General features: G+C 42.4%; 1 non-coding gene across 1 annotated transcript; it reads right to left on the bottom strand.

The window, feature by feature from the left end:
• Positions 1-8,797: 8,797 nt before the first annotated feature.
• Positions 8,798-8,872, bottom strand: Trnas-cga (transfer RNA serine (anticodon CGA)). Its single transcript has one exon. It is a non-coding gene; the product is annotated as a tRNA-Ser (tRNA).
• Positions 8,873-9,114: the final 242 nt, after the last annotated feature.

Here is a 9,114-nt window from a genome sequence, read left to right as displayed (position 1 = left end):
TTCGATATTGGATCTCACATAAGTTGCCACACCATAAGTGTGGTGGTATGTGGCACCAGCTAAGTCGTAACCGTGTATTTTACCTCTTTTTCTTAGTTGTTCCTCATTCTCTGTGTGTGTTTCCTGAACGACAGCGACGTCAATGTCATTATCGTTTGCAACCTTTTGCAGGACATCACTCTTAGCCCTGCTAATTCCTTCTATATTAAGATGGCAAATCCTGAGGCAAGGTCCCAGTTTTCCTATCAGCTGGCAATGAGAATGACCGATGGGTTTCGTCTGAGCCATTTCGATTAGGATGTGCTACTAAATAGCCAGGAGGTCAATATGATTGTCTGGCTGCCAGTAAGCGCTAGTTCATTTAGTTACGTCTACAATTAGACGCTATCCAGGGTGCACGTGTAGTATTCTACTACGGACGCGAACTAGCCTCACACCCCTCTGTGTCCAGTGAAATCGTATGTGACGACATCATTGCGTCAGAAAAGTCTACGATTTGTCCTCTGTTGCAAAGGAAAGGCTGTAGGAGCTGCCCTGTTGGATGTTACTGTCGCTACATACCTCCGGCGCAGCCTTTGGCACTGCCTGTTAACCATGGTGATGATGAGCTTCTGTGAGGCTGGAAGCCACACTGGTGGCCGTCACACTAACAAAATCTATGTGACCCTCAGTCATCTCTGTACCGTAACCTGGCGAAAATACTAAAGAGTGTATGGTAGTATGTGACTCAATTCAAAATTACTACGATTTTACATCGACCTTGCTCACTGGATATGGCTCCATGAGACTTTTCTAGTTCCCAATAGTGAAAAGGAATCTAAAAAGAAGTGTTTCCAGGACGTAGAAGAGTTGCAATAAAATTCGCTGGACGCGTAAAATAGCAGTTGTTTTTTGTCTATTGGGGTCAACAGCTGAAATGAATTTCGTGTAGGGGATATTTTTTCAGCGTAGGCTGTATTTTACTTATCGAATGTTGTTTATTGCCTGTGAGGGTTTTACCTGATCTAAGTGACTGTGTTTGCAAGAGAACAATCGAGTGGTCGAAATGAACTTATGGCTAAGGATGATTACAAATGAAAGACATACTATGAAGCAATGAATATTGTCCTATGTGACCCTTCTGCATTGATTCCCGTTTGGTCAAAAGATTCAAAACAGTGTGTAGTAGAGGCAGCCCGCAGAACAACCTGTAAATACGAAACATCCATATGAAGGAAAGGAATTCTAGTTTCTTTATTGTCACTCTAAAAGAGCTACGCTCATTTTAAAATTTGTAAACCCTCGCTATCAACAGTTGTGAAGCAACATAAATTATCCCTATCTGCTATTCCTCATTCATAATTAACTGCGGAATCATCGAACGTTGGGGTTTATTCTGTTATAGCTCGCGGCTACCACCTCTAGGGAATCTCTTTCACCATGTTAAATAGATTTGGGATCTATTGTCGAGACAACACTGGCAGCCGTAATAATATATGTGACTTCTTTCTATTCTCATTGAAGAGGAAACATCGCCTACCGAATGTACAAGGGTCGTTCTGAATCATGGTGGAATAAAAGATTGAGCCCTATTGTATTTGACCTTCGTGAAAAAAGTACACATTGGAAGCGCACGAGATCCCGTATGAACAGAACATACGGTGATGAACGTTCCTATTGAGAATCATTACACACTTCTGAATTTAGTGCAATGCTCCATTGCTTCAATACTTCGACAATGTGGCTGTCTTTCAGTGGGTGACTCAAACTGAGGATTAATTCTGACAAAAATCAATTATTTATCACATGAAATTACAGCTCAGCATAAAAGAAACAATCTTAACATCAGAGATTAATCTTAGGTCCTTTACACATATGAGAAAAGATTTATCCAATTAATTAAATAGATCTGCAAGAACGCGTCTCGATAGAATATGGGATAAGTTGATATTCACGTGTTACGCAGTTAGGTTGTAAGCTACAAATGGTTAAAAGGAACATGACTTACTTGTGGTAGCAAAGTTTTTTCAGTCGAGTAAAAATCATTATAAGAGTGTGATAAGAGTGTTATTGATATGGGTAACTATCATCCTCTTATAATCGAGTTCTCTCTGGTAATAGGAATTATTGATCACAATACACACGTTTGTCACCATGTTGTGTCCATTACCACAAAAAGGATGGACATGATTCTACAGGGATTTTCTCTGCCTCGTGATGAATGGGTGTTGTGTGATGTCCTTAGGTTAGTTAGGTTTAAGTAGTTCTAAGTTCTAGGGGACTGATGACCATAGATCTTAAGTCCCATAGAGCTCAGAGCCATTTGAACCATGATTCTACAAAACATTTCCGTCTAGAAAGAAAGTTAACAGCCCGCATTTGAATTATGATGATAAAGATCGCTGATGGTGTTGGGAAGAAGATGTAATAAACAGAAACTCAAGATCATAAAGAAACAATGTGGGGCCACTACTGGAATTCGCTACCATTGAGAATTTTGCTCCATTAACACTCCACTAAACAAATAGCATTTGTAAGGTGGCAGAATAAATGAAGGTCAATTTCGCACCTTACATAAGACTTTTATACATCATAACAGGAAGATGAATATGACACCTAACTTACTTCGGCAGTAATGAGCATATTTGCCTATAAGTGTGTAATGCAAAAGGGATGACCCTCAATTGATGGTTTTAACACATCACTCCTATATAATGCACGTCAATGAGCAGAAGGTGAAACAAGCAGTGAGAGGAAACGTTTTGTGTGGAAGCAGGCTCGGGCAGAAGTAGAGGCTGCACCATAGGAGCACCACAAAAACCTCTTATGAGGTGTCCTGCAGCGGGAGTCAGCGACCAGACAGGTGACGCATACTGGAGAGCAAGCAACGGGCCACACGAAGTAGGACAGAAAGGAGCTTTAGAAAACTGTGTTTGAGAATTCCAAATGAATACGAACAAAACCAGTGACGCAATTGATCATGTGAACAGCGAGTGGTACACATGTAATGTATGCATGTAACTTTTAGGCGTCTGCAGCGAGCACAAATCGTCGGATTGGCGGAAACGAACTAAGAAGGAGTAAAGTGCCAAGATTTCGATACAGTTTAATGGTAGGGCCCTTGCGATTGGCAGAGAGAGTTTCCACAAAATAATAGGAATGCTCTTACTGGTCGAAAAAAGCCGTGGCGTGGAGAACGAAAGAACATAGGTGGGGAGACAGTTAGGCTACGAGAAAGACAAGATCGAAATTTTCAGGGTCTCTTCTCTGAACTGGCTCCAAGTGCAGAATGAGGCGCATAAAAATGGTTCAAATGGCTCTGAGCACTATGGGACTTAACCTCTGAGGTCATCAGTGCCCTAGAACTTAGAACTACTTAAACCTAACTAGCCTAAGGACATCACACACATCCATGCCCGAGGCAGGATTCGAACCTGCGACCGTAGCGGTCGCGCGGCTCCAGACTGTAGCGCCTAGAACCGCTCGGCCACTCCGGCCGGCTGACGCACATAACGCTCTGTGAGATGCAGAGGAGAAATTTGTGTGAATTGCGGCAGACAGTCAGCTAGATATTAGGTGTAGCGTCGTTGAGCTCCTACTGTGGGGAAACGAACAAGCCAGTTAGTTAATTGTTCTTGTCAGGACAGAGGGCATTTTAATATGAACGCTGCTCCAACAATGCGCGTGCATATCGCCATATAACAAGACTAGGGATGAGTGAATGTTTTCTCACATAACGAGAAACATAGGGAAAGTTTCTGCTGGAAAAATCAGCAAAGGCTTAATTAGTTTTTATAGGAATGTCAGAGGACGAGAGCAGCCATGCAGATGACAACTCATCGTAGCTAAGGTAAATACCACGAGCAGAGGCGAAAGTTGTTGGATCACCAGCTTGTGTCTCCTGAAAACTGGAGCGACCTTGGGTAATCTTTTGCTCAACTTGACACAAAACTAACCATCCTCCATAGACTTGGTTCAAAATGGTTCAAATGGCTCTAAGCACTATGGAACTTAACTTCTGAGGTCATCAGTCCCATAGAACTTAGAACTACTTAAATCTAACTAACCTAAGGACACATCACACATCCAAACCCGAGGCTGGATTCGAACCTGTGACCGTAGCGGTCGCGCGGTTCCAGACTGTAGCGCCTAGAACCGCTCGGCCACTCGGCCGGCCCATAGACTTGATTGTCATCCGAAATAGAACTTAACTTTGAACTGGAATCGGATGATTTACTGTAGCACTGGCCAACATGATGATGTAGTCATAAGAATAATTTTGTAAAGAAATTTCTAGTTAAAATTTACTATTGTTATGTTAGGATTATTTCACATTCTGTGGACAAGATGTGTTCATTTGACAACTATCGTAACATTTTCACATTGTAAACTGTGTAAATGCATGTATTTCTGTGATAAGATTGCAACATTAAACCAAAAATATTTACAAAATGTTTCAAATGGCTCTGAGCACTATGGGACTTAACTTCTGAGGTCATCAGTCCCCTAGAACTTAGAACTACTTAAACCTAACTAATCTAAGGACATCACACATATCCATGCCCGAGGCAGGATTCGAACCTGCGACCGTAGCGGTCGCGCGGTTCCAGACTGAAGCGCCTAGAATCTCTCGGCCACACCGCTCGGCCAAAAATATTTACAGCTTACACAGTTGTTGCGATGTCATCAAAATCTTACACATTTTCTGTCGTTGTGGGCCTCTAGTTTGTGCCCAGTAGTGCAGGTTGAGTTGTGTGTAATGCTTGTAGCTTTTACACAACACTGAAGAGTACAGCATACCGATGCAGGATGGGGAAGTACAGTCTTCATTGCTTTGACATTGAATATCAGGAGGTAATATCATGAGGGAAAATCAGATGTATGTACAAAGAAACTGGCAAGCCCTTTCTGTGGCCGGAGTTAGTGATGCATGATTATACAGTGGTGCATGAGCTCGGGGTAAGCTGGTTCGAATCCTGGTGGTAGGCAAAATTTTCACTGCCAGTATTTGGCTAATAAGGGGAAGAGAGATGGTGGCATAAAGTTCCTGATTTAGATACCGAATCTCTCCGCATTGTCTCATGAAGTGTTGGTATGTGACACTGTTGGTGATCCATACCTTGAATGGGGACATTAAGCTTGGCAGTCCTTTTGGCACTATTCGTGAGAAGTGGGCTATGTGCTCCCACTGGTTTTCACCCTCTTCCTTCTCTCATCATCATCATAATTATACTACACTTCACACATAATACATACATGTAGTATTACAAACATTGTAATGGAGCATGTTGGAAATAAACAAACAAAGAACACCAACAGATGCACAAGTCTACATCTACATCTACATCCATACTCCGCAAGCCACCTGACGGTATGTGGCGGAGGGTACCCTGAGTACCTCTATCGGTTCCCATTTCTATTCCAGTCTCGTATTGTTCGTGGAAAGAAGGATTGTCGGTATGCTTCTGTGTGGGCTCTAATCTCTCTGATTTTATCCTCATGGTCTCTTCGCGAGATATACGTAGGAGGGAGCAATATACTGCTTGACTCTTCGGTGAAGGTATGTTCTCGAAACTTTAACGAAAACCCGTACCGAGCTACTGAGCGTCTCTCCTGCAGAGTCTTCCACTGGAGTTTATCTATCATCTCTGTAACGTTTTCGCGATCACTAAATGATCCTGTAACGAAGTGCGCTGCTCATCGTTGGATCTTCTGTATCTCTTCTATCAACCCTATCATGTACCGATCCCACACTGCTGAGCAGTATTCAAGCAGTGGACGAACAAGCGTACTGTAACCTACTTCCTTTGTTTTCGGATTGCATTTCCTTAGGGTTATTCCAATGAATGTCAGTCTGGCATCTGCTTTACCGACGATCAACTTTATATGATCATTCCATTTTAAATCACTCCTAATGCGTACTCCCAGATAATTTATGGAATTAACTGCTTCCAATTGCTGACCTGCTATTTTGTAGCTAACTGACAAGGGATCTCTCTTTCTATGTATTCGCAGCACATTACACTTGTCTACATTGAGATTCAATTGCCATTCCCTGCACCATGCGCCAATTCGCTGCAGATCCTCCTGCATTTCAGTACAATTTTCCATTGTTACAACCTCTCGATACCCCACAGCATCATCTGCAAAAAGCCTCAGTGAACTTCCGATGTAATCCACAAGTTCATTTATGTATATTGTGAATAGCAACGGTCCTATGACACTCTCTGCGGCACACCTGAAATCACTCTTACTTCGGAAGACTTCTCTCCATTGAGAATGACATGCTGCGTTCTGTTATCTAGGAACTCTTCAATCCAATTACACAATTGGTCTGATAGTCCATATGCTCTTACTTTGTTCATTAAACGACTGTGGGGAACTGTATCGAACGCCTTGCGGAAGTCAAGAAACACGGCATCTACCTATGAACCCGTGTCTATGGCTCTGAGTCTCGTGGACGAATAGCGCGAGCTGGGTTTCACACGACCGTCTTTTTCGAAACCCATGCTGATTCCTACAGAGTAGATTTCTAGTCTCCAGAAAAGTCATTATACTCGAACACAATACGTGTTCCAAAATTCTACAACTGATCGACGTTAGAGATATAGGTCTATAGTTCTGCACATCTTTTCGGCGTCCCTTCTTGAAAACGGGGATGACCTGTGCTCTTTTCCAATTCTTTGGAACGCTACGCTCTTCTAGAGACCTACGGTACACCGCTGCAAGAAGGGGGGCAAGTTCCTTCGTGTACTCTGTGTAAAATCGAACCGGTATCCCATCAGGTCCAGAGGCCTTTCCTCTTTTGAGCGATTTTAATTGTTTCTCTATCCCTCTGTCGTCTATTTCGATATCTACCATTTTGTCATCTGTGCGAAAATTTAGAGAACGAACTACAGTGCAGTCTTCCTCTGTGAAACAGCTTTGGAAAAAGACATTTAGTATTTCGGCCTTTAGTCTGTCATCCTCTGTTTCAGTACCATTTTGGTCACAGAGTGTCTGGACATTTTGTTTTGATCCACCTACCGCTTTGACATAAGACCAAAATTTCTTAGGATTTTCTGCCAAGTCAGTAGATAGAACTTTACTTTCGAATTCATTGAACGTCTCTCGCATAGCCCTCCTCACACTACATTTCGCTTCGCGTAATTTTTGTTTGTTCAAAAAAATGGTTCAAATGGCTCTGAGCACTATGGGACTTAACATCTTAGGTCATCAATCACCTAGAACTTAGAACTACTTAAACCTAAGTAACCTAAGGACAGCACACAACACCCAGCCATCACGAGGCAGAGAAAATCCCTGACCCCGCCGGGAATCGAACCCGGGAACCCGGGCGTGGGAAGCGAGAACGCTACCGCACGACCACGAGATGCGGGCTTTTTATTTGTCTTCAAGGCTTTGGCTATGTTTATGTTTGCTGTGAAGTTGCCTTTGCTTCCGCAGCAGTTTTCTAACTCGGTTGTTGTATCACGGTGGCTCTTTTCCATCTCTTACGATCTTGCTTGGCACATACTCATCTAACGCATATTGTACAATGGTTTTGAACTTTGTCCACTGATCCTCAGCACTATCCGTACTTGAGACAAAACTTTTGTGTTGAGCCGTCAGGTACTCTGTAATCTGCTTTTTGTCAATTTTGCTAAACAGAAAAATCTTCCTACCTTTTTTAATATTTCTATTTACGGCTGAAATCATCAATGCAGTAACCGCTTTATGATCGCTGATTCCCTGTTCTACGTTAACTGTTTCAAATAGTTCGGGGCTGTTTGTCACCAGAAGGTCTAATATGTTATCGCCACGAGTCGGTTCTCTGTTTAACTGCTCAAGGTAGTTTTCAGATAAAGCACTTAAGTCCTTAACAGTATGACAACAGACACTCATCTAAGAAGAGAAATTTATATAGAGACCAGAATAAGTACAGATCTGACATGAAATACGTGAATCCGAATGTGAACCCGCTCCAGATGTAGTCAAGATGTCTTACTGGCGATCTACAAAATACTTACAGGAATAACTGTGATATTTTAAGAAAAGTCAGTAAAATACCGAGAATTATGCACATTCAGGTAGAAAAATGCATGGGGTATTATGAAATGGGCAACATGACAGTCAGTCAGTGCATGATATACTATCATGCGCAAAACTATCCGAACGACCTGAATTGTGATCTGCCTGATTCCCATGCAACCAGCATAACGTAGCTGTCTAGCGGGTCCTCTAATCGCTTTGCGGTACAGTCGTTCGACTATACAAAATGGATACCACAAGAGACCACTAGACAACACAGTTCTTTAAGGCAATCAGTGCGATGTAAAATCACACCATGATACTGCAAAAACTAGAAAAAGACGTAATTAGAGATAAGTTAGTCCCTAACGCTTGTACAGGTTACAACGATTTTCAAAAGCATTACCATCTCATTACAATCTGAAACAACTAACTATAGCACATAAACTATGTAGCAATCCTTAAACAAAGTAAATGTTTGCGTGAACAAGATATTCTGAGACAATGTCTGGACTAATAAAGGTCTATGACAGTTCTAAGTATTTTTCCGCTGTATAAGGGTTTCCCGCACCTGCTGAATGTCCCAGTGATTATTGGTTTTTGCATAAACTGGTCGTTAAAGGAGCTAGTTAAAGAAAACGCTATCAACAGCGGTAAACGCTCTACAGAAACCGCAATATTAATGGAGTATAATCAGTAACGTCACTGTACTAATTATTCATGAAGAATTATTTGCCCACATGAATGAGATTTTCACTCTGCAGCAGAGTGTGCGCTGGCATGAAGCTCCCTGGCAGATTAAAACTGTGTGCCGGACCGAGAATCGAACTCGGGACCTTTGCCTTTCGGGGGCAAGTGCTCTACCAACTGAGCTATCCAAGCACGACACACGGCCCCTCCTCACAGCTTTACTTCTGCCAGTACCTCGTCTCCTACCTTCCAAATTTCACAGAAGCTCTCCTGCGAACCTTGCAGAACTAGCACTCCTGAAAGAAAGGATATTGCGGAGACATGGCTTAGCCACAGCCTGGGGGATGTTTCACAGGAAATATTTTGTCGTTCATGGGCGCGACGATTTATAGGGGGAACGATGTTTCGTTTACAGAAGCAACTGAAGTCCATATT

The sequence above is a fragment of the Schistocerca serialis genome, chromosome 3 (assembly GCF_023864345.2).
Source record: "Schistocerca serialis cubense isolate TAMUIC-IGC-003099 chromosome 3, iqSchSeri2.2, whole genome shotgun sequence".
NCBI classification, from domain to species: domain Eukaryota; kingdom Metazoa; phylum Arthropoda; class Insecta; order Orthoptera; family Acrididae; genus Schistocerca; species Schistocerca serialis.
This window is presented reverse-complemented; position numbering and strand designations above follow the sequence as displayed.